Raw genomic sequence first — 27,070 nt, 5'->3', positions numbered from 1 at the left:
ATATGGATTTTTAGGTGGAAAATTGAAAGGGTTATAATTTTTAAAAGGTGAGGAGGAAAAAACGAAAGTGCAAAAACAGAAAAACCCTGAGTCCTTAAGGGGTTAAGAACTGTCCTGAGTAGGAGAAAATCCCCATAGCAAGCATATGCTTCTCTGGACAGTTCCTAAAATGGACAGAGGTGTCAGCAGAGAGCGCTGTTCTCGTGATGTCAGCAGAGAGCTCTGTGTTCCAAAAAGAAAATAATTTCCTCTGTAGTATTCAGCAGCTAATAAGTAATGGAAGGATTGAGATTTTTAATAGAAGTAATTTACAAATCTGTTAAACTTTCTGGCACCAGTTGATAAAAAAAATAAAATTAGCCTCTGGAGTACCCCTTTAAATGGTCATGATCTGAGTTCTCTGATCGCAGCCAAGTGTCTGCTTTAATATACAGCAGTCACTTGCAGCCGGTGTCATGGGCTCTGCTGCTTGTAAACAATTAAATCTCTATTCTGGCATATATTGTATAGTGCAGTTGCTGCAAAACTACAACTCCCATCATGACTGGTCAGCCAACGGCAGTGCGGGCATGCTGGGAGTTGTAGTTTATTTTATGAGTTATGTGACATCACTGATCAGCTGCAGGGCTCCTGCTTGCTATAGGTGACAGCCCTGTATATGTCCCTCCACATAGTGAACACATGCAGCCCCCGGTTTTGGCGGGTCAGTGTATAGCGCCAGAGTGTAATGGATACTGCGCCGTCCTCCTCCTCCATACAATGCGCAGCCATTGTCCCCGGGGTCACATGGGAAGAGCTATTGTCTGTAGTTCGAGGCCCCGCCCATTCTGCGCGCTACGTCTATACTTCGTTTCCGGTATCCTCGGTACCCATGTTGCAGTAGGGTTTTTTGAAGAACCGGAAGTAGCTATTGACGTAATTTCACTGAGCGACACCACCTAACCCGGAAGTGCGACGCGTCCTACGGACGGTTGTTGTTGAACTCCTTGAGGGGGGGCTGTGATACCCCTCCCCCTAACCCCCTTATTCCCCTCACCGGCTTGTGCCCGTATGACCGGGTCATCTCCTGCTGCTGTCTCGGGGGCGGTGAATAGGGGCATGTGACCGGAGAAGCGGAGTGTGGCTGCACACGTGGTTGCTCTATCACCGCGCCAAGTATGTGCTGGGGCCTGGGTGAGGGGGAGTGTAACGTTTCTTATTTCCTTTAGGGGGGTGCGGGAGACCTGCTGGTCGCCTTTAGTTACATGGTCGGTACTCGGGTGATCTCTCGGGGTAAGCGGCGTGCCGGGTGTCACTGGCCCTGCACCTACTGTGGTCTGCTCGGGCTCTTTGGAAGCTCCGGTGTCCTTAGACCATGCAGTGTACTGTATACAGCGCTATATGTGCAGTGTGCTCTGGTGACTCCTATAAGTCAGTACACCCTCACATTATTGTGTATATTATATCTTTGTGACAACACTGAAGAAATTACAATGTAAAGTAGTGAGTGCACAGCCTGTATACCAGTGTTTAATGAAGTAGCCCGGTTTAGGTCAATGTATCCCCCATCCAAAGGTTAGGGGATTGTCTAATCCCAGCAGTTGTACCCCTCACAATCTTCTGCCTGGCTCTATGTACAGAGATGTGACGACTATGTGAAGGGGGCTCAACACGACCCCTCTGCATCCCTATGGGAGAGCTGGAGATACACGTACAGCACTTTGGCTGTCCTTTTAGAGATGCATCCGTCCCCTGCTCCATGCACAATTGTGTGGGGTCCCAGAATGCAGACGCTAATCCTTTATCCTTTGCATAGGGGATACATTTCCCTAAACCGGAATACCCCTTTTAATGTTGTTTCCCCTCAAAATAACACACAGCCATTAAAAGCGATATCTGACTTAAAACTATTTCCTAAAAGTGACATGTATCTGCCTTGTAAAGCCACATATTCTTAGTTACATCACACATACCTTCCTAGGACATTAGCGGAGCCGCAGTGTGTTGCATTGACCACAGGCAACCAGAAAGAAGATGGCGGCGGCGGAGTGGCGATACCGAGACACAGAGGGAGTGGCGGCAGTTGAATCCCATTTACTGTTTAATATTTTGGCAGAGTGGGCATAATTGCAGAAAATAGTTCTGCATAAGATATCTCCTTTAGCCCCTTACGGACGGAGCCCATGGACCAGGCCAATTTTCTTAATTTAGCGTTTTTGTTTTCCTCATCTCCTCTTAAAATCCCTATCATCTACAGATGATAGAGATGAGGGCTTGTTTTTTGCAAGACCAATTGTACTTTAGAATGACATCTTTCATTATACCAAAAAATATTGTGGGTGGACTGGAAATGAAGAAAACTGTAATTTTGCACTTTCCGTGTGTTTTTTTTTTTTTTTTTTTTTTTTATTATATACAGTGCACTTTATAGTAAGAATGGTACATTATCTTTATTCTGTAGGTCAATGCGATTAAAATGATACCCAATATAGCTTTTCTATTATTGCACTACTCAAATTTTTTTTTTAACTTTGTTTTAACAAAATGAATATGCGTAAGATTGTCCTTTTCTGTCCCCTATAACTTATGTCTATATGGATGGGGATGGATGAGGGTCCACTGTTTGCACTGTGATCTGTAGTTTTCATCTGTACCCTTTCTGCTTTCATGTGACTATCACTTTTTTTAATTTTTTTTTCTTATACGTAATTAGTATTTTCTGTGTTTATTTTATGTTTACGTCATTTACCGTACGGATCGTAAACATTATATTTTAATATTTTTAGGCATTTACGTATGCGGTGATGCAAAATTTCTTTTTTTTTTTTTTTTTTTTTTTGTAACATGGGAAAATAATAAAAAAAATTTTTTTATTGGAAGGGGGTTTTATCTATTTTTTAAACTTGTTTTTATTTTTTTATTTTACATTTCTAGTCCCCATAGACTTTCATATGCAGTCATTAGATTGCATATACTGTATAAGGCTATGCCTATGGTATAGCATTACACAGTGTGACCGGCAATCCATTGATTGCCAAGCAGCAGATAAGGGGACCCTCCTCTGCCATTTTAGCTCACGGAACCCCCACACTCATGTCGTGAGCGTTCTGTGAGCCGCTCTTAACTACCAGAGACTTTTAGTTTCAGTTTAGACTGCATGATCTGCATTGATCACGGCATCTAAAGGGTTAATGACCCGCAGCGGTGGGATGCGGGTTATGTTATGTTGTAATACTATCCTGTGGCCCGGTCTCCAAAGGAAGGGGGATTGTGCTTTACTTGAGAATGCCACAGTACATGTTTCCTCAATGCGGCAGATAAGGGGACCCTCCTCTGCCATTTTAGCTCACGGAACCCCCACATTCATGTCGTGAGTGTACTGTGAGCCGCTCTTAACTACCAGAGACTTTTAGTTTCAGTTTAGACTGCATGATCTGCATTGATCACGGCATCTAAAGGGTTAATGACCCGCAGCGGTGGGATGCGGGTTATGTTATGTTGTAATACTACCCTGTGGCCCGGTCTCCAAAGGAAGGGGGATTGTGCTTTACTTGAGAATGCCACAGTACATGTTCCCTCAATGCATTGTAGCTCCCCAGTACCAGCAGCACTCGTGCAGGGCCACACCATGAAACTCCCACCACCATGTTTGACTGTAGGCAAGACACATTTTTCTTTGTACTCCTTACCTTGTTGCCGTCTCATCGAACCACAGGGCATGGTTCAAGCAATCCATGTCCTTAGTCTCTCATCAGACTTTGCAGGCTTTCCTGTGCATAATCTTTAGAAAAGGCTTCCTTCAGGGATGACAGCCATGCACACCAGTTTTGATGGAGTGTGAGGCGTATGATCTGAGCACTGACAGGCAAACAACCCCACCCATTCAACCTCTACAGCAATGCCGGCAGCACTCATACTTGTATTTCCCAAAGACAACCTCTGGATATGATGCTGAGCATGGGCAATGTGCAAGGCCTGTTCTGAGTTAAACATGTCATGTAAAACCACTACGTGGTCTTACCTAGGGATGTCCCGATACTGGTATCAGTATCGGGGCCGATACTAGCCATTTGCATGGTATCGGGGACTCGTTTAATATCCCCGATACCTGGTGCCGCTCTGCTGCCCCATTCTTCCATCCTCCCGTCCGCATCATAGTGTTCCATGGAGGAGCATGTGACACACACGTCACTCCGCATCCTCCCCTGCGCCCAGCGTAACGCTACGCAGGAAGCAGGGTGACGTGTATGTCACATGCTCCTCCATAGGTCACACGATGCGGACCGGAGAACAGGGCAGCAGAGCGGCAGCACCCGACCCGAGGAGGTGAGCTGCATGCAAGGAGGGGGCTGCTACTAATGCCCTGCTGCTGTCTAAAGGGGGAGGGGGGGGGGGCTACTGCTGTTTAAATGGGGTCCCACTGTCTAAAGGGGGCTCTGGTCTACAGGGGGGCAGCTGTCTACGGGGGGCTGCTACTAATGACTGCCAGGGGGCTGCAGCTAATGTATGCAAGGGGATACTACCTACTATTAAAGGCTACTACTACTACAGCAGCTGCCTCCATTGTACACAACAAGGACCCACATATCATACGGTAAACAGCGCCAGAAACCGGGTCACCCTGGTGTCAATTCCCTTTAAAATATAAGTACTCGTACTTGGTATCGGCGAGTACAAGAATTAAAGTATCGGTATTCGTACTTGGTCTTAAAAAAATATTGTGACATCCCTAGTCTTGCCCACCGTGCAGGAGCTCATTTTAAGTCTTGGCAACTTTCTTGTACCCTAGGCCATCTTTACCATGTGGCATGTTGAACTTCCAGTGACCAGTATTAGGCTAGGTTCAGACTACAGAATCTCCGGGCAGATTCCAAGTGCGGCCAGCGCTGACTGAATCAGTCAGCGCTAGGACCGTGCGGACACTGCAGTCTCCAATAGACTGCAATGTGTTCCGCAAGTATTTCCACCTGAAGAAAGAGCAACGCCATTATTCTGGCGGAAATTTCCAAGCGGATTTTCTGTTCACAAATTCCGAAGTGTGAATTTGTGAACGGAAACCCATTCACTACACTATGCATTTTAGCAAGCGGAATTTCCACCTGCAATTTCAAAGCGGAATTGCAGACGGAAATTCCGTAGTCTGAACCTAGCCTTAGAGTGATAACACCAAATTTAAGACACCTGCTCCACATTCACACCTGAGACGTTGGAAAATTAATGATTCATATGACATCAGGGGAGGGAAAATGGCTAATTGGAACTAGTTTGGACATTTCCACTTTTGTTGCCACAGTTCAGACTTTAATGATTGTGTGTTATTTTAAGGGGAGAGTAAAATGAACCCATTAAGGTCACCGCCCATTATGACCTTAAAGGGGTACTCCGGCACTTTGACATCTTATCCCCTATCCAAAGGATAGGGGATAAGATGCCTGATCGCGGGGGTCCCGCTGCTGAGGGCGGAGCCTGACGTCACACGGGGCGGAGCCTTGACGTCACCACGCTCCGGCCCCGAGATCGACACACTTTGGGGACTGATTTTAACGGGGTGCGGCGTGCAAGATCACGGGGGTCCCCAGCTGCAGGACCCCCGCGATCAGGCATTTTATCCCCTATCCTTTGGATAGGGGATAAGATGTCTTAGCGCCGGAGTACCCCTTTAAGGACAGCCAGTTTAATATTTTGTTTTTAGTTTTTCCTTCTTGCCTTCTAAAAATAACTTCATAATTTTATTTTTCCATCCTCAGACCCATATGAGGGCTTGTTTTTTTGCATGATGCATGCGATCAGATCAGCCATAAGAAGCACTGCACTGCCACATATGGCATGATCTGTATTGATCACAACATCTGAGGGGTTAATTGTGGACATCAGCACGATCGCTGATAGCAGTCGGGACCTGCCTGTCATGAATCAAGCACCGCTGGGGTGCTGACGTCATGTACGCTAATTACCAGCACATCTGGATGTACATTTACGTCTGCTATCCTTAAAGGGTAGCTCCCACCATCCAATTTTTTTTCTTTGCTAGCCCGTTCACCCCCCCCCCCCCCCGCTACGGCACTAGCTCGTTCCCTCCTCCCCCCCCCCCCCCGCATACCCCGTTCCCTCATTACACTTGCAGTTACTGCAGAGTCCGGCAGCGGGCGTGCAGGGACAGCGGCGGGAACGAGGCGGCGGCGCCGATGTGCGGGAGGAGTGGCCTCCCAGCCAGTGGCCAGGTAGCCAATGTGCTCGCTCCCGCCTGTCTGATTGACAGGCAGGGATCGAGTGCAGCCTAACTGAAAAAGTACTGATTGCCACTCCAAAATCAGTCCTTTTTCAGTAGCCGGTTTTTAAATGTAAATTAAACCTTTTTAATGAAAAAATTAAAAGTATATTAGAGAGATGTTGTAGTACATAAGTACTACAACATATCAAAAAATAAAGTTGGTGACCGTGCCCATTCAAGGGATTAAACACTTATATAGGCTATACAGGCACTACTATACAAGTATATATCATAAGGTATTTATAAAAATGGGAAGGATCTACTCACTTATGTTATATATTGTATATGCAGTGTGCTGGTGTCTGCACTGACTTCATGTTTCGGGCCCAGTCATTTTGCACACGTTGGGTAAACATAGATGATCTGATGATATAGAATGACATAGAATGAGGGGCACATACATAGGCAGCAATAACCCTCAGTGCCACGGTTAGCAGTAAATGGCTACAATTCCTGGATGTTGTTTTCCTGGGCAAGCTTAGCCATGTGGTATGCCCATGAGGCGGCCTGCAGGGAAAGCACTGTCCCCAGCCTCATTACTTGATGTAACCTGATATACTGGATTATTAGGGAGTAGCTGTCAGAGGCACTTGTGCTCTGAGCACAGGATTTGTGGAAGAGGAGTGCGGATTCTTTTATTGTTTGGTGACATCTCAGTCCTGGTCCAGTGCCTGACAAACGTTACTGTATCTAATGGCGACACATGTAGCCACAAATCCTGCTGGCATTGTTATGGACCACAGTCGCAAAAAACAGATGCTTACCTAGCCACAGACCCTGTTCTCTTATGTATGATCCTGGTGTCTTCTGGCCTTCTTTCTTAAGAGGCAAGCAGCCAGGCATTTAGACATAAAATGCAGGGTTTCACCATTAGTTTTATCATATATCGAAATTAATGTTTTTCTATACGGTTGCACAAAATAACGTGATGTGAATGCAGTAAAGTTTTTTTTTTTTTAATAATTATTATAATTTTTTTTTTTTTATTAAAGATGCCAGTCCAAGTCTTCTGTAAAACCTTTTATCCTTAAATGGGCACTGTCACCAACTTTATTTTTTGATATGTTGTAGTACTTGTAGTACTTATGTACTACAACATATCTCTAATATACTTTTATTATTATTTTTTTTTTCATTAAAAAGGTTTAATTTACATTTAAATACCGGCCACTGAAAAAGGACTGATTTTGGAGTGGCAATCAGTCCTTTTTCAGTTAGGCTGCACTCGCTCCCTGCCTGTCAATCAGACAGGCGGGAGCGAGCGCATTGGCTCCCTGGCCACTGGCTGAGAGGCAACTCCTCCCGCACATCGCCACCTCGTTGCTGCCACTGTCCCTGCACGCCCGCTGCCGGACTCTGCAGTAACTGCAAGTGTAATGAGGGAACGGGGTATGCGGGGGGGGGGAGGGGGTTGGGGGGGAGGAGTGAACGGGTTAGTGCCGTAGCGGGGGGGGGGTAAACGTGTAAAATAGGATGGTGGGAGCTACCCTTTTTAGGCTGGAATTCCACTTGTTTTTTTGGGGGAACACCACCAAGAAAAACGCCAATCCTGCCGCATGGCTTTTTTTTGGCCAAAAAACCGCTGCGGCCATTTGTTAGCAAAATTCTTTAATTTGTAATCTTTTTGGCGACTTTTCACTCTTTTTTTTTATTTTTTTGGGGGCGGTTTTGCAAAATTGCAGTATGTTGAGCCTATGGCATTTTTTTTCCCCCTGAAATCGTGGCGTTTTTTTCTCCCATAGAAGTCTATGGGAGTGGAAAAACGCCATGTGGGTTTAACTTTGGCATTTTTTTCAGGCATTTTTTATTCTTTTGGACTTTAGCGATCAAAAAAATTGGATACCTTTTTTAATAAAATTTCGTAGGGTATCATTATAAAAAATACAGTAGTGATGGAAAAATATTGTATTTAACAAAATGTATCTTTATTAAAACAACATTTTTATAATTTTTTTTAAACAGGGATCAATTTATGTGGGCGGGCAGGGCACAAAAAATGTAGCCGACAATAATAATAATGTAGTGTGTGTGTTTTTCACTTTTTTCTTTTTTAGGTGGTACTACTACTCCCAGCATGGAACACACTTTCCATGATGGTAGTAGTAGTTCCTGTACTAATTGACAGATCAGCCAGGTTCCGTTGCGATCATAATTTATAGATACAGCCTGCCGCTCTTCTATGGTCCCCTGCACTGCCGTGTATATATACACCTATTCATATTTCCCGCAGAGAGCTGTGATTGACGAAATGGTTTTGGCCAATCACATCTCTATGGGAAATATGAATAGGTGTATATACGTCAGTGCAGGGGACCATAGAAGGGCGGCCTGCCACATCTATACATTATACAGGAGGATCACAACGGGTGTTAGGAGTGACATTCGCTGTGATCTTTCCTTAACTGCGGGTACTACTACTCCCAACATGGAGCGCACTCTGCTCAATGCTTGGAGCTGTTGTACCTGCATTAATAGACAGATCACAGCAAGTGTCAGAAGTAACACTCGCTGCAATATGTCTATTAAGGCAGATAATACAGCTCCCAACATGGAGCAGAGCGTGCTTCATGTTGGGAGTAGTAGTACCTGCAGTTAAGGACAGATCACAGCGGGTATCACTCCTGACACCTGCTGCGATCGTCCTATCGATGGCAGCAATGCAGAGCGGCTCGCATCTCTGCTCTGTACTCTGGCCGGCCAGTGATATGAATAGAACATCACTCATATTTCCCTCAGAGCGGGGATTGGCTGCAACCATCCAGCCAACCACCAATCTGGGCAGAAAATATGAATGAGCGATGTTCTATTCACTTCACTGGACGGAATATAGTGCAGAGATGCGAGCGCTGTATAGAGCCACTCCACATCTCTGCTGTATTATGGACGATCGCATTGGGTGTCAGAGGTGACACCTGGGGCAATATGTCAATTACCGTTACAACTACTCCCATCATTGACGAGTCTGTTCCATGCTGGGAGTAGTAGTACTACCTAAAAAATGTGAAAAAAAGAGAAAAAAAAGTGAAACACACACACTTTATTAAAAATTTATTAAAAGTTAATTATAAAAAATTAAAATTTCCTTAAATGGGCACTGTCATGAAATAAAAAAATTGCTATGTTGTAGTTAAATTAAAAAAAGTGATTTTAAACCAGTTTAAAATCACTTTTAAATTCGGCCACTAGGGGTCGCCCTCCTAGTGGCCGAATGCATTCGGCAGTGACGTCACTACAGAATTTCGTTTCATTTTAGCCTGGCAAATGAGTCGAAATTCCAGTCACTGCGGTCGGTGCTCACTCCCGCCTGTCAATCAAACAGGCGAGAGCGAGCACAGTGAAATCCAGGGCTGCGCATTGGCTCCCTGGACTCACACACTGGCCGCCTCCCTGCTGCATATTCTCCCTGCAGCAGGGAGGCACGTGGCTCTTACCTCTCCTTACAGCCGCGGCTCCAGTGGGGATACGCCGCCTCCTCGCAGCTGTGTCCTGTCATTACCAGGGGGAGCGCGTTATACGGAGAGGGGTGCGCCATTTACAGGAGGGCCCATCACACATTGAGCAACAAGCGGGTGCCTGGCTTCCTGTCATGCTCCTACTCTCTGGTAACTCTCTCTATGGTTCTGGAGGACTTTCAATCCTCCAGAAACATAGAGACAGTTTCCAGAGTGTACGGGCATGACAGGAAGCCGGGCACACGCTTGTTGCTTGCTACGGACCCCCGCTCATGGTCCGGCACAGGTGAGGGGGGCGATATTGGTCGGGGGCTGGGTGTCTTTTAACACAGGGTGCCTCCAGTTGTTTCACCACTACAACTCCCAGCATGCCCTGACAGCAAATAGATGTCAGGGCATGCTGGGAGTTGTAGTGGTGAAACAGCTGGAGGCACCCTGTCAGGAGAACTAAGGGCGGAAGTCGGCCCCCAGCAGGCATCAGTGACGTGGTGCCTGCTGGGGAAGTCTGCCTGGTAGTGAGCACACTACCAGGCAGACAAAATGCCATTTTTAAGATAATAAAAAATAAATAAAGGCAGGGATAGATGGGTAATAGGCAGGGACAGAAAAAAAAGACAATGGTGGGAGCTACCCTTTAAATGTATTCCCATCCCTACTGCATCCTTTTTTTGGTACCCAACACATTTTACAAAAAAAAGCCAAAGGGGCCAAAAATGCAATTTCAACTCAAATGCAAAAACCTCCAGAAAAAACTAGGGATCGACTGATTATTGGTTTGGCCGATATTCACGATTTTGAACATTATCAGTATCGGCAATTACCTTGCCAACAATGCCTCGCCCCAGGACAGGCAGTTGGAGAGAAGCGGGTGGCGGCAGCATTAAATCATTGATCTGCAGCGGCTTCTGTGGGGGGGGGGGGGGGGGGGGGGGGGGTGGAATAGCCATTAACTTATACCACAGTATCAGTATAAGTTATCGGCTATTGGCCTGAAAGGTCACAGATTATCAGTATCGGCTCTAAAAAATCGATATCGGTCAATCCCTAGAAAAAAAAAGTCAGACGCAGGAAATTGTTCTGCCGTTTTCAGTGAAAAAAACGCTGGAAAAGAAACCAAGTAGAATTCCAGTCATAAACTATCTTATGGGCTGCCAACATCACATTTCATCCGTATACCGCAGGTATATATAATAATGCCAAAAATGTATTTCTATGTTTATTATGCTCACGGTTAGGGATCGACCGATATCGTTTCTTTAGGGCCGATACCGATAATTGGTGGAGGTTAGGGCCGATAGCCGATAACTTATACCGATATTCCGGTATAAGTTATCGGCTATTTATCCCCCCTCGACACCGCTGCAGAGCATTGATTTAAAGCGGGGCGCTTTAAATCAATGCACTGCGGTGGCTTTTGCGGTGCCATAGGCCGCCGTCGCCACCACCCGCTTCTCTCCCCCTACTTGTCGGTGGTCCCGGGCCATCCATCCTCCCTTCCTGTAGTGTCCGGCGGCATTCCGGGTGGGGGGTGCACTGGTCCGGGCTGTCCTTCTTCTCCGGCGGTCATCTACTCCACTCCGGGCAGGCTCCGGCCTAGTAGACGCCCGTGCGCAGCGACGCACCTGACGTCACGGCGTAGCGGCGTCTATGCAGCGTACTAGGCCGGAGCCTGCCCGGAGTGGAGAAGAGGACCCCCGGAGAAAGACAGCCCGGACCGGTGCACCCTCCACACGGAATGGCGCCGAACACTACAGGATGGATGGCCCGGACCACCCCCATTACGGGTAAGTAAAATTTTTTTTTTATTGACTCGGAGGGTGGGGGAGGGGCCCGACCGGTATAGCGGTATGGGCAAAAATCCATACCGGTATACCGCCCTGCACTACGGGGGGCGGTTGCGGTGCGTTGCGGATCGGGGGGCGGTCGCGGTGCGGTGGGGGCGGGGCATTATTGGCTTATCGGCAAGGTAATTGCCGATACCGATAATGCCCAAAATCGTGATTATCTGCCGATAATATCGGCCATACCGATAATCGGTCGATCCCTACTCACGGTACAGCCATATGATTCGTTAGAAAAACAGACTATGTACATTACGTTTGGTCTATTGAACTTTATGGCTAGACTACAGGCATACAGAGGTTTATGTTGGCATGTTCTTTTTGATGGTATCCTTACATGTACACATGTTGTACTGCTGAAGTGTGATGTGGATAACCCCCGTACACACAAAGCATCGGTCATTAAATAGTTACTATCGTTAAAAAAAAACTAACAAAAAACAACTTTTGACATGTTGCCCAGACATGTAGAAAGTTTGATCGCATCTGTTCTCCTGAGACCTGCTGAGAGTGCTAGTTATAAGCAAGGGAAGTTTGCAGCAGCGCGCGTGCGCCTCACCCACCAGCTGTTAATCACGTCCGACCTTTTCACTATAAAAGTCTATGCAGTGAAATGGTTGATTAGGCTGGCGAGTGATTGGAGCGTTATGCTGTGCAGTTATTTTATGGTAATAAAGCTAAAACTCATTTTTAAATAAAATTTTCCCCTTGGGAGGCTAGTCAAGCTTTCTGCACATCTTCTGTATAGTTTAGGGCTTGTCCACACCGCTGGCTGCTGAATTTCTTTTACTTCTCCATTTAAAAACCATGATGCACATTTCAAGCAGTAGTTCTATGTGGAAATTCTGCCTGGAATACTAGTGGAATCCAAGCCCCATTACGGTCAATGGAAGATCCTTCCGTGAAACAGAAAATGATCCTAATCCGGACCTTCCATTGACATTAATTTGGCTTCAAAGGAGTACTGTGGCCAAAATAAACTTATCCCCTATCCTGTGTAGCTGATCGCGGGGGTCCAACCACCTCAGAGCCCGCTCACGTTCAGGAGATTGGGGGTGGGGGGATCCCGCCAGTCAGCTACTTATCCCCCGTGCTGTGGATAGGAGATAAGTTAGCTTTGGCCACAGTACTTTTTTAATACCAAGATGTTTCCAGGCAGAATTTCCACATGAAAATTTAGCTTGAATCTGCCTCAAATAACTTGTCATGTTTTTTGTATAGAGAATTAGAAGAAATTCAGTGAGAAAAGTCAAGTGTGGATAAGCTCAAGTGTCCGCTATTATGTGGCCAAAGCTTTCAACCAATCCTCCTTGGTGATACTGGGTAGTCAGTGTAGGGATACACACCCTATGATCCACGGATATCCAGCTCATAATCACACATGAAGTAGGATTTTACTTGAAGAGAATGTGTTATCATAAATGACCTATTGTTTAAACCCAGTTATTATGTTAAAAATGTTTTTAAAAAAATACAATTATTACCAAATATTCTTGAAAAACATTTATTTTTTATATTTTTAAATAATCCTGAAAAACCTGAACGTTTTATTCTCACTACTGAGCCTAACATTAACTCCTTAAGTACTGAGCCCTTTTTTGCAATTCTGACCACTGTCACTTTATGCATTCATAACTCTGGGATGGTTTTACCGTTTATTCTGATTCCAAGACTTTTTCGTGACCTATTCTACTTTAACACAGTGATAAATTTTCGTTGTTACTTGCATCCTTTCTTGGTGAAAAATCCCAAAATTTCATGAAAATTTCTAACTTGAAACTTTCTGCTTGTAAGGAAAATGGATATTCCAAATAAATTATATATTGATTCACATATACAATATGTCTACTTTTATATTTGCATCATAAAGTTGACATGTTTTTACTTTTAGAAGACATTAGAGGGCTTCAAAATTCAGCAGCAATTTTCCAAATTTTTCACAACATTTTCAAAATTAGATTTTTTTTTTCAGGGACCAGTTCAGTTTTGAAGTGGATTTGAGGGGTCTTCATATTAGAAATACCCCATAAATGACCCCATTATAAAAACTGCACCCCCAAAGTATTCAAAATGACATTAAGAACGTGTGTTAACCCTTCAAAATCTTCATTTTTTACACTCATGTTCTTGTAGACCCAGTTTTTGAAATTTTACATGGGGTAAAAGGAGAAAAAGCCCCCCCCAAAATTTGTAACCCAATTTCTCTCGAGTAAGGAAATACCTCATAGGTGGATGTCAAGTGCTCTGTGGGTGCACTACAAGACTCAGAAGGGAAGGAGTGACAGTGGGATTTTGGAGAGTAAGTAAGGGGACTGTGTAGGGGTATGTATATATGTAGTGTTTTACTTTTTATTTTGTGTAAGTGTAGTGTTTTTAGGGTACATTCACACAGTTGGGATTACAGTGAGTTTCTCGCTGGGAGTTTGAGCTGTGGCGGAAAATGTGCTGCATCTCAAACTTGCAGCAGAAAACCTGCTGTAAACCCACCTGTGTGAATGTACCCTGTACATTCACATAAGGGGGGGGGGGGGGGGGGGGCAAACCTCCAGCTGCTGCTAAACTACAACTCCCAGCATGCACTGAAAGACCATACATGCTGGGAGTTTTAGTTATGCAACAGCACATTGATTGCGAAACACTGAGCGTTTGTTACTTAACTCAGTGTTTTGCAACCAGTGTGGCTCCAGCTGTTGCAAAACTAGAACTCCCAGCATGTACAGTCTCTCAGTGCATGCTGGGAGTTGTATTTTTGCAACAGCTGGAGGCACACTGGCTGCAAAACACTGAGTTGGGTAACAAACTCGGTTTCACAACCAATGTGTCTCCAGCTGTTGCAAAACTGCAACGATCAGCATGCATTGACAGTCAAAGGGCATGCTGAGAGTTGTAGTTTTGCAACAGCTGGAGGCACACTGCTACAACTCCCACCATGCCCTTTGGTATTCTGTGCATGCTGGGAGTTGTAGTTATGTAACAGCTGAATGCACACTTTTTCATTGAAAAAATGTGCCTCCAGCTGTTGCAGAACTACAACCCCCAGAATGCGCAGACTACCAAAGGGCATCCTGGGAGTTGTAGTTGGAACTCCAGCTGTTGCAAAACTACAACTCCCAGCATGCCCCTTGGCTGTGCATTCTGCGAGTTGTTGCTAAGCAACAGTAGGAGGTGTAATACCCCTGTAGTGAAGAGAGTCATGGACATATACAGCCACCTCTTATTCAGTCTCTACCTTTAATATTGCAAATACCTCACCAGTGAGATGAGGGTTAGGCTACCCACATTCTGGAGAGAAATGTAGGTCCCAGCCATTGGACCAGCCTCTCGGATGTTACTGGTGTAACTCCATCATTCCAACACTGGATTTCCTAAAACATCTGGAAATGTAAACATTTGTGAACCTGTGCTTTTCGAAACATTGATCTTCCTCTTATATTTTGAAAGGTATTCTGGCCTACTCTTTTTGTTTTATCCTGGCACTTATTTCATACCCATTGCATGACTTCTTTTTTAGTTCACTTTTACAAGTACATGTATTGTACTTTTTTGAATTTGTGTGCTTTTAAATGTTGTCTTTTTCCATGTAAAATGCTGGACTTCCATTAATAGAGATCAATGGGGAACTCCACCCCTAGACATCTTATCCCCTAGCCAAAGGATAGGGGATAAGATGTCTGATCGTGGGGGTCCCACTGCTGGGGACCCTCGGGATCTCAGCTGCAGCACCCTGCTGCCATTACTGCACAGAACTAACTCGCTCCGTGTGTAATGGCAATACAAGGGCCGGAGCATCGTGACGTCACGGCCCGCCCCCCTAATGCAAGTCTATGGGAGGGGGCGTGACGGCTTCCATGTCCCCGCCCATAGACTTGTATTGAGGGGGTGGGCCGTGATGTCATGAGGGGGCGGAGCTGTGATGTCACGATGCTCCAGCCCCTATATTGCCTGTCATTACACACACACCGTGAGTTTGCTCTGTGCAGTAATGACAGGTGGGTGCTGCAGCCGAGATCCCAGGGGTCCCTAGCGGCGGGACTCCTGTGATCAGACATTTTATCCCCTATCCTTTGGCTAGGGGATAAGATGTCTAGGGGTGGAGTACCCCTATAAGGGGGAGATTTATCAAAACCTGTCCAGATGAAAAGTTGCTGAGTTGCCCATAGCAACCTCATATTTCACAGGCCTTTTAAAAAATGAAAGAAGCAATCTGGTTGCTATGGACAACTCAGTAACTTTTCCTCTAGACAGGTTTTGATAAATCTCCCCTTTAAAAGGGTTATTCAATCCCTCCCCTACCGATCATAAGACCATAGGCCCCGTTGTCTTACAAGTGATGGCAGCATGCTCGGCGAGTGCTCCACTTTGTATGACATTTCCCAAGAGAGTACAGCACATGCCTGTGTTTGGAAGTCCTGTACAGGGTGAATAGAGTGGTGGCTGAACATGCTGCAGCTTTCTTCACTCGGTTGGACCCGCAAGATCAGATATCGTGGATAAGTGATAATGTATAAATACCCTCAATTAGTGTTTTTTTTTTTGTGGTAGGCCATAGTGTGTGTTTTAAAGTGTCAATGTACTGGAGAGGATTTCTAAGAGCTCCAATGCATAAACCCTTAGCAGCCTGGGTCCTCCAAAATAAGACCTTGTTTTCAGTGACTTAACACTTCTGTTAATAGGTAGCATCTCAGGTAGGTATTTCCCTCTTTTTCATCCATAAGCCCCTGGGCAAATAGACAAGCTTTATATCTGTATGAAGAAAGATGAAAAACATTCATCTCTATTCAAATTGCCAGGGCAGTAATGCTGAACCTGTAAAACACTGACACAAGTGGTGCAAATAAACCCCCTAAGACTTATAATGGATTCTTTGGGTTTCTGTTATGGTGTCTATTAGTTTCATGTGAAGATCAGGTTTTCAGTGTGTGAGGATACTGGCCAAAAGGGTTTCCGACATATACCATGACATGTCATTTGACTTTAACATAGGCTACTAATCATTGTTGGTCCATTTCCTGAAAAGAATTGTTCAGGAAAAAAGCTGTACAAACTCACTAGCTGTCTGTAAAGTTACCGCAGTATTTGCTAAGAAGCTGGAGTAAACGTGGGAGGCAAGTCAGCTGTCTGTACAATCCCACACATTCTGGTTTCAGTGACACACCCTTATCCCGACCAGTCTGGCTTGAGTGATGTCCTCAAGGGTACGTTCACACATGCATATTTTTGCTGCAGATCTGCCACAGTTTTGCTGCTGCAGATTTTGGTACCCATTGACTTTAATGGGCAACAAAATCTGCCAGAGCAGATCTGCAGCAGAAAATGTGCATGTGTGAACGCACCCTCAAAGAGCAGGGATTGTCATCACAAGTTTGGTTGGAATTGGTTGCTGTTGTGTTTTACGTCCAGCACTGTAAAGCAGGGTGTAAATGTTGATTTTTCCCAGGACCCAGAAACATCACTTAGGCCATGCTGAGTGGGATTGTGGCATGGACATGTTGACCTCAAGGTGGTGTCTTTCCCACCTTCTAGTAGGGAGTGTAGAATAAAGGGCACAATTTCCTACTTTTAGTTTCTGCAACCCAACTCTAGTCACAACAGCCCTCCACATATACACTAGTAATTCCTTTACAGGAGCCCTTGTATCAGTCATTCAAGGCCTCACCACCTACCTCCATACAGGAAGTTACATAAAAATAGCCAGTTGCCAGCTGCTGTATGTAGATTCTTCCATAGGTCTCTGCTATATGACTGGATAGGGTTTGCACACAGTTGCTGGTAGAGGTACAAAAAAAGTCTATGGATGCTGTATTCATAATTTGTAGAACAAACCCTGCCGCAGGTTTTTACTTGAGGCCTAAGTTAGTCCTCACACAACTCCTTGGCTGTGAGGGCCCAGTGGAAGGTGTTGTGTTTTTTGTTAGTCTTTATAAAGCTCTGTTCACAACAGCATCATGGTCTTAGTATTCTAAGGATTTGTTACAGATTGGTTAGGACAACTTATAATGTACAAGAGACACTACGGAGGCTTTCCATTCTGAAAACACCCTGCCAAATCAAACCCACTTCAGAATATAGAGGTTTCGTTATAGGGGTTTTCAGAGTTTATATATAATACAGAAACCTGCAAAAACTCTCGGCTGAGCAGTGTGCCTTTTTGTTTAATAATCTCTTCTGCTTTGTTTTCTTTGACAAAAAAAAACCAAAAAAAATAAAACACGCACTTAGGAGAAAAAATGTTAAGCCCGGAAACACTTTTAAATAGTAAATAAGTAAATTAACACAAATTCATGAGTACCTCTCATGATCTCAAGTTTTATAATCCTCCCAGTTCACTGCCCCCAACATAAACCACCCCCTGCCTTTATTTTTATTTGTTAGTTTCCTATCATGATATTGCTCTGTATTTCCTGCTCAGTCAGATTCAGACTGGGAAGGGGCGTTACCCAGCAGGCTGTGACATCATCTGAAGCCACACAGGGGAGAACTTCCTCCCTCACTTTGCTACACACAGCCCAGAGCAGTCCATTGTGAGATGAGCTCTGATTGGATGAGGCTGCACCCCACCTCTTCCCCCCCCCCCTCTTTCTCACTGGTTCCTAGTTACTAGTAGGGGGGGGGGGAGGAGAGAGAGAGAGAGAGAGAGAGAGAGAATGTGCTCTGGACAAGTAGGGTGACACCTAGTGGCAGCTTTAAAAACAAAAAATAACATTTTTTTTAACCTCTTAGGGACACAGGGTGTACCTGTACATCCTGCGCCTCCTCCGGGTTCTATAACGCGAGGTCTTGCAGTGACCCTGTGTCATAGCGGGTCTGTCCCAGCGGCTAATGAAAGCCAAGACCCGTCGTTAATGGCGCACATCACCGATCACGGAGATGTCCGTTATAAACCCTTTAGAGGCGGTGGTCAAAATTGATTGCCACGTCTAAAGTGAAACTTAAAGCTTCCCAGCAGCTCAGTCCAGCTGATCGGGACCACCGAATGACTGATCCGTGCATAGATCCATGCAGGAGCAGTCGAGCGCCAAAAACACTGATCAATGCTATGCTATGGCATAGCATTGATCAGTGTCTGCAATCAATGTACTGCATGGTATAGTGCCCCTCCTTAATAAGTTTGAATCACCCCCCTTTTCCCATTTAAAAAAAAAAAAAAAATATATATATATATATATATAAACATATGTGGTATTGTCGCGTGCGTAAATGTCTGAACTATAAAAATATATTGTTAAACTGCATGTTCAATGGCGTACATTAAAACAAAGTCCAAATTAGCGTATTTTTGGTCACTTTTTATACCATAAAAAGCGATCAAAAAGTCTAATCAAAACTTCAGATCACGGTGCAAAAAATGAGCCCCCATACCGCCCTGTATGGGGAAAAATAAAGTTATAGGGGTCAAGAGGACATTTTTAAACATACTCATTTTCGTGCATGTAGTTATGATTTTTTTTCCAAAAGTAAAACAAAATCAAACCTATATAAGTAGGGTATCAATTTTATTGTATGGACCTACAGAATAAAGATAAGGTGCCAGTTTTACCGAAAAATGCACTGCGTAGAAACAGAAGCCCCCAAAAGTTACAAAATGGCTTTTTTTTTTTTTTTTATGTTGTTCCAAAAATGTTGTTTTTTCCGGTTTCGCCATAGATTGGTTGGTAAAATGATTGCTGTCATTACAAAGTAAAATCGGTGGTGCAAAAAATAAGCTCTCATATGAGTTTGTAGGTGCAAAATTGGAAGGGTTATGATTTTTAAAGTGTAAGTGTTTAAGTTTAAGGGGTTAAAGTACATCAGAAAACAGATTTTTTTTTTTTAAACATAGTACATTAGTTTTTATTTACCATAAGGAGTGCAATTGCAAAAATTTGTTTTAATGAGCGCCCATTTAAAATAGATTTTCTGATGACACATGCCCTTTAAGGGTATGTTCACACTATGCAATTCCCACAGAATTTTTAATCAGTGTGAATGGGTTTGCGCGAGACCGTTCACACTGAGCAATTTCAGCGGCAGAAAATTCCGGCGCTGAAATAGTTGCACACAGAGAATCAACATGTTCATTCTTTGTGCGGAATTCCGTGGGCACTGCATACCAGTCAGTGGTGATGGCGCAGTGCCGTGGGGTCCTGCGGCTGCCAGGCTGAATCTCTGCTCCCTGAATTCCGCTAGCGGAGGTTCAGCTATCATTCCGCAGTGTGAATGCACCCTAAGGCTTATCAGCTTTTGCCTGGCACAGTATTTCTCTTCAACAGATGTTCAGCAAAGACTTGACATCTCTGCCCTTGTTAGATGACACATGCTCAGCTTTTAGAAGTGTCCCTGTAGTTCTGGTTCTACTGGCTATATTGACTTTTAGTATCTTATTCTGTGTTGTCCATGTAATAGGTTATGCTTGTATCCTTGAATGTGAATCCTTCATAGTGTGGAATTAGCCTCCCCTGCTGTAGTCCTCAAAGCACTCTCTGGAGCTTGTTTACACATTTGCATGCTGCGGGGAGGATGCCAGCTGGTTATTGAACCAATAGGAGGTTCTAGGAACAAATAAACCTTTTCTGTGAAGGCAGCGTAAATCCAGCGAGCTGAAGTCAGTTTGTGCACTTGTGTTTTTCATTAACTATGTATTTGTAACTCACAGTAAGGGAAGTCTCTAAAGCTGCCATAAACAAATAGTCATGCCTAAAATCTGTCTGTGCTTGAGATCTGTGACAAGAAACATTAAAGATTAATGGCGATCTTTTTACTTTGCCGCCTTTAGACCCTATCCTGATGGATGTCAGGGGAGAGATGGATTGATCATGTTGGATTTCAACTGCCCAACCAGTTTGTTCACAGACAAGCCGCTGCCAGAGGAGCCTGGTAGCAGCTTGCCATTCCCCTCTCCACCAAGCCAAAACTTCTCCCCCATTTCAGGTCCACACACCCCATGTCACTTCTCCCTCTTTAATGTTGTGCAGGGGAAACATTAAAAAATAAACTGATGCTTACCTTGCCCTGGTACCCCCATAGGTCTACCGCAGATCCTGTTCTCGGTGCTGTGTGGTGTCTTATAGGACTTATACCCAATCACTAACCTGACACATGATTGGCTGAGAGTGAAAGGGTTGGGAGTGCATAAAGGAGTAGGAATCTGCAGCAGACCGACTGGGACTATGTGAGCATAAGATTTTTTTTTTATATTTCCCCCGCGCCTCTATTATTACTTAGTGTTCCCCAATCATGGTGCCTCCAGCTGTTGCAAAACTAAAACTCCCAGCATGTCTGGACAGTGTTTGGCTTTCCAGGTATAGGGATGCTGGGAGCTGTAGCTTTGCAACAGCTGGGTAAACCCTGGGTGCATTATCACTGACTTAGCATTTAAGTTTCAGTGGCGACTCAGATCCTACGTGTGCATTGTATGGTGCCCACCGCCACTGCAAGTAGTCGCAAATTTTCCCAAGAGGCCATATCACTATATCTCAATTCGAAAACATCATGATTCAATTGCAATATATTGTGCAGCTCTACTATGAGTTGTATTTCTTTTGGCACGGTGTGTTAATGTCATAACCCAGTGAGATTGCGGCAGCATGCTTTACTGCCTGGCCGGCCACCTGGTCCAGCTCCTTGACTCCATTAAACTCTATGGAGGGGATGAGTTTAATTTGAGACCTCCGGGGATTGAAGCTTGCTGCCACGCACTTCTCCGACCTATAACTCAATCGCAGCAGGTCTTAGGACTGTGACCTAAACTTTTGACGTGTCTAAAAGAAATTTCTGACGTGTAACCTAGTGACTGTGACGCTTTCTATACAGCTGTACTTTTTGTCTCAGGTTCCTCACCCAAAGCAGTCTGTCTTGTCCTGCTTTCTTGGTGTTTCCTACTTACTAATATTTTGGTGTTTTTAGTAAATATTTGCCTGCTTTCTTGTGGATGCTGAGGTAATGTGGTCTGATCTGCTCTGAAGCGCGCGTTACAGTTTTATAGGCTCTGGAGTAGTATGAAGACTAAATTCATAACGCCAGGCTTGCATTGTTGTCATAGCAACTGCTTCAGTACTTGTGACCTTTTGGATAGCTTCTCTATTTCCATCTACATCCAGCATATTATTCAAATGTAGGCAGATGAAAATGGAATATGTTTAAGAGGCCATGAATTATTTCTTATTCTTCAACTTCCTGGTGGAAGAAAAAGGATCCTAACCAAAACTGAACTGTCCTCGCCATCATGAAATTGTGCCTGAATCTACCAACAGTCTTTGTTGGAAAAACTAAAAGACTAAAATACCATGGGGGGATATGAATTATTTTCTTACACACACTGTATATGATATGCATCAGTCTGTATCTCGATCTCAGACATTTATAGAGATCAGAGGTGGCTGTATATGTGTCTGTCTTCCTCTAACCCCCAAAGACTTGTTGGTGTCCCCTCGTGTGGTCATTAGTCACAGGGCCCGTTTCCAGGAGATATTGTAGCTCAGTCCCATTCACTTAAAGTGTATCTGTCATCAACAGAAACTTTAATAAATGTAGATATTACCATTATATGTATATTTGTAATATACATTGGTTAAGAAAAGGGTATATATTTGTCCATGCAGCTCAGCTATTGCCTGTATGTGTCTATGAGGAGACCAAATACAGGAAGTGAGGGTGGACAAGCAGGGCTCTGTACTGAGGCTCTGTGACGTGCCCCCGGCTCACACAGCAGGATGATTGACAAGCTAGGAGTCTGCACAGAGCCCTGCTTCTCCTGCCCTCACTTCCTGTATTTGGACTCCTCATAGACACACACCGGCAATAGCTGCAGAGATAGAACTTTTTCACCCAAAAATATACACAGTTTTTTAACCAATGAATATTACTAATATACATATAATGGTATTACCTACAGTATATAAAAGTTTTTGTTTAAGACAGGTACACTTTAAAGGGTTATTCCAATCTCCAAAAGTTTCCACGGCTGCTGGGCCGGCCTATCGATCAGCTGATTTTCCCTTCTCCTGTGGACATGGAAAAACTTTTGGAGATGGGAATACGTATTTAAAGCAGTTTAATAATATTGATTGGATCAATGCAATGGGGGAAATCTGTGGCAAGTCAATTCTTTAAGCATCTTCTGTGTTTATAGTGTGCCTCCAGTTGAATGATTATAATGCAGGAGTAGGCACAATAATTGGGGGAGATTTATTATTGTCTTTAGAGGTTTGTTTTTTTGCCTACCCTACACTTCAAATGTCACATGTGCACCTTAGCACTTTTATTTGAGACTTTTTGCAATAAGCAAAACCTGCAAACGACCTTTTTAATCCATTAAGGACACAGAGTCCTCTCCCTTTCTATAACGCAGGGCCACGGCATTGACCCATGTCATAGCAGGTCGGGCCTGACCTCTAACACCCGGGACCCATTGCTAATAGCGAGCGGCACTGATCGCGGTGCCGCACACTATTAACACTTTAGACGCGGCGTTCAAAGTTGGCCGTCGTGTCTAAAGTGAAAGTAAACCACCAGCGGCTAGCTCAGTGGGCTGTTCCGGACTGCCTTGGTGAAATCACCTGAACAGCTGGAGAACACAAGGAGGGCACCTACCTTCTTCCTGTGTGTCCGATTGTCAAATGACTGCTCAGTGTCTGAGATCCAGGCATGAGCAGTCAAGCGGCAAAATCATTGATCAATGTCATCTTATGGGACAACAATTATCAATGTAAAAGATCAGTGTTTATAGCCCCATTTTTTGCAAAAAAAAAAATAAAAAAATTAAAGATCATTTAACCCATTCCCTAATAAGTTTGAATCACCCTCTTTTTCCCATAAAAATTTTTTATAAAGTGTAAATAAAAATAAACATGGTATCACCACGTGCGAAAATGTCCAAATTATATAAATATATTGTGACTGCACGGTCAATGGCGTATGTGCAAAAAAAGTCCAAAATGGTGTATTTTTGGTCACTTTTTTTTTTTTTTTTATATCATGAAAAAATGAATAAAAAGCGATCAAAAAGTCCAATGCCACTGAAAAGTGCAGATCACGGTGCAAAAAATTAGCCCTCATATTGCTCCATACGCGGAAAAATATAAAAGTTATAGGGGTCAGAAGATGACAATTTTAAACGTATTACTGTTCCTGCATGTACGGTATTTATGATTTTTTTCAGAAGTATGACAAAATCAAACCTATATAAGTAGGGTATCATTTTAATAGTATGGACCTACAGAATAAAGATAAGGTGTCATTTGTAGGGATAGACCGATTATCGGTATGGCCGATATTATCGGCCGATAATCACGATTTTGGGCATTATCGTATCGGCAATTATCTTGCCGATAATGCCCCGCACCGCGACCGCCAATCCCCCCCCCCCCCCCCCCCGACCCGCCGCACCCCCGACCCACTGCACCGCGTCGCACCCCCCACCGTGATGCTGGGCGGTATACCGGTATGGATTTTTGCCCATGCCGCTATACCGGTCGGGCCCCTCCCCCACCCTCCGAGTCAATAATTTTTTTTTCATTTACCCGTAATGGGGGTGGTCCGGGGCATCCATCCTTCCTTCATGTAGTGTCCGGGGGCGTTCCGGGTGAAGAGTGAACCAGTCCGGGCTGTCCTTCTTCTCCGGCGGTCATCTTCTCCACTCCGGGCAAGCTCCGGCCTAGTACACTGCATAGAGGCCGCTACGCCGTGACGTCAGATGCGTCGCTGCGCACGGGCGTCACTGCGCAGCGGCGTCTATGCAGCGTACTAGGCCGGAGCCTGCCCGGAGTGGAGAAGATGACTGCCGGAGAAGGACAGCCCGGACCGGTTCACTCTTCACCCGGAACTCCCCCGGACACTACATGAACGATGGATGGATGGCCCGGACCACCCTGACAGGTAGGGGAGAGAAGCGGGTGGTGGCGGCAGCCTATGGCCCCGCAAAAGCCACTGCAGATGATTGATTTAAAGCACCCGCTTTAAATCGATGTTCTGCAGCGGTGTCGCAGGGGGTTAAATAGCCGATAACTTATACCGGAATATCGGTATAAGTTATCGGCTATCTGCCCTAACCTGCACCGATTATCGGTATCGGTCCTAAAAAAAACGATATCGGTCAATCCCTAGTCATTTGTACCAAAAAATGTACTGTGTAGAAACAGAAGCCCCCAAAAGTTACAAAATTGTGTTTTTTTTTTCTTTCCCTGTCATAGTTTTTGGGGCAAAATTACTGATGTCATTACAAAGTAGAATTGGTGGTACAAAAAATAAGCCCTCATATGGATTTTTAGGTGCAAAATTGAGAGTTATGATATTTTAAAAGAAGGAAAAAATTAAAGTGCAAAAGCGGAAAATTCACTTTGCAGTGGTAAATGCCTACAAAACTGTGTTAGGAAAACACTTTAAAAAGCACTGAGGGGGAGATTTATTAAAACCTGTGCAAAGGAGAAGTTGCCCATAGCAACCAATCAGATCTTTTTTTTATTTATTTATTTTTTTTCATTTTGTAGAGGCTGTGTTAAAAATTAAAGAAGCGCGCTGATTGGTTGCTATGGGCAACTTTTCCTCTGCACTGGTTTTGATAAATCTCCCCCTATATATGTGTGTGTGTGTGTGTGTGTGTGTGTGTGTGTGAATAGCAACATGCCTGTGTACTGTAATTGAAGTTATACTTTAAAATCTTTACAAAGTGGTCACTCTTCAGTCTGACTACTAGGACCCTCTTTTGCCTTTTTTTTTTTTGTTTTAGTTTCTATGTGGCTAATCTAACCTTGCGTTTGGGAGATTACCTGTTGTACACACAATCGCAATAAAATAAATCAACAGGTCCTAATATGCATTGTGTTAAAATGTTTGAGTGCTTACGGAATGAAAGGTTAGACATGGAAAGTGTAAAATCAACAGCTTGGTCATGCGAGTGGCTAAAAGTCTGCTGTACAGAGCTCTAGGGGGGGCATTTATCATTGTTTACTTTGGTAAGCAAGTTCTGATGTCGTTGTTTTATTTATTTATTGTTGTTTTAGTTTTGCATATGTGCTACATATTTATCATACTATCACAGGGGGCACATAAGCAAAACAAAAAAGTCGCACCTAAAAAATTTTTGTGACTTTGTAAATTTGCTCACTTACGGGAGTTTTGTACTCCGGGTCAGACCTGGAGCAAGCTTGCAAATTTTTGTAAGGGGTTTGCGACTTTTTTTTTTTTACTTAAGTGCAGTGGTCACAAATTTATGATGTGTGAAAGTTGCAAAGTAAAAACTGTAATTTGCTTTGGTAAGGCTGTTTGTAACTTTGGGCTTACCCACAAAAGTTGCACAAAAAAGTGCTTAGGCTCATGTTTTGACTTTTTAAGCACCTGGAATAAGCAAAAAAATGGATCTAAATATTTTGATAAATGTCCCCCTTGTAGTTTGTTTGAAGTGTGATTTTTTTTTTTATTTTTTTTTTTTTACAATTTTAAATTAGGTTTAAACCTTTTTTAATGTTTGTGTTTTTCAGGTAGCTTCCATTGCCTTCTCCAGCCATTGTCATTAATTGGGAAGTTATCTGTTTTCTCTGGTGAGTTGATTCTTTTCACTGTTAGGGTGTATTCACATGTACAGTATCCTGCACAGGGTTTGAAGCTGCAGAATTGAAGCTGTTTAGTCATTCAGTTTACACTAAAATCTGTAGTTTTAAACTCTGTGCATTAAATATGTGCAGTTTACTGTACGTGTGAATAGACCCTTAGGCTGTATCATTAAAATGCTATTTATTTTATTTTAATGTTCATGCTATATTTCTAAAGCGGTTTATATTCATTGTGCCTCTTTGGAATTAGTGGAATCGAGGATGACATATAGTGTTATCTGCCCCCAACAGAGCTTCTATATAAATATGCCGCTGCAGCTCTATGTATGAAAAGTACAAGTACATCGGGCGGCCGATGCTGCTGCTAGAATGCTTTTCACATATAGTGCTGCATAGGTATGCGCTGCAGGGGGTATATATTTAATGTGCCGGCGGAGGGTATATATTTATTAATGCAGCTGCGGGGGGGGGGGGGGGGTATATATTTATTAATGTGCCCGCGGGGTGGGGGTATATATTAATGCGCAGGTGGGGGTCATATCTAATGTGCTGCTGGGGGGGCTAGATATATAGGCTATATTTCTTGCCCCCCACAGCGCTTTTAATATAGATATTGCCCCCCTGCTAGTCACACTGTTCATTTTTAAATTTCCCACTGAAAGCCCTGATTGGCTCCTCAGTACCAACCATTCAGGGCTCCCCGTGGGGGATTCAAAAATGAAAGTTAAAACACACTGATACATCGCAGGGTTGCAGACCATGCCACCCGTTCCCCTGCATAATAACTTCAGATCATTGGGTCTCAGAAGTGAAACCTGGTGCGATCAATCCCTCAGCCCCTGTACTACAACCCCCATCATGGTACAGACTCTGTTCCATGATGGTGTTGTAGTACAAACACTAATGTAGCCTCCCCAGCTGTCTGCAGACTCCCGCAGCCAGGGAATTACTACTCCCATCATGGAAACAAGTCTGTTCCATGATGGGAGTAGTAGTAGTCCC

General features: G+C 44.1%; 1 protein-coding gene across 3 annotated transcripts in view; it reads left to right on the top strand.

Moving 5' to 3' along the window:
• TBL1XR1 (TBL1X/Y related 1) overlaps positions 1-27,070 on the top strand; it is a 165,845-nt gene that overhangs the window by 74,545 nt on the left and 64,230 nt on the right. The window contains exons 2-3 of one of the 3 annotated variants that reach the window (XM_056565218.1): positions 20,547-20,691; positions 25,997-26,056. The gene's annotated coding sequence lies outside the window, so the exon portion shown is untranslated. Of the gene's footprint in view, positions 1-919; positions 1,156-20,546; positions 20,692-25,996; positions 26,057-27,070 lie in introns of those variants that run through there. The other 2 variants (XM_056565217.1, XM_056565216.1) reach the window with 2 other exon arrangements.

Source organism: Hyla sarda, chromosome 3 (assembly GCF_029499605.1).
Source record: "Hyla sarda isolate aHylSar1 chromosome 3, aHylSar1.hap1, whole genome shotgun sequence".
In the NCBI taxonomy this organism is placed as follows: domain Eukaryota; kingdom Metazoa; phylum Chordata; class Amphibia; order Anura; family Hylidae; genus Hyla; species Hyla sarda.
The sequence above is the reverse complement of the archived record's forward strand: the minus strand, read 5'-3'. Positions and strand labels throughout refer to the sequence as shown.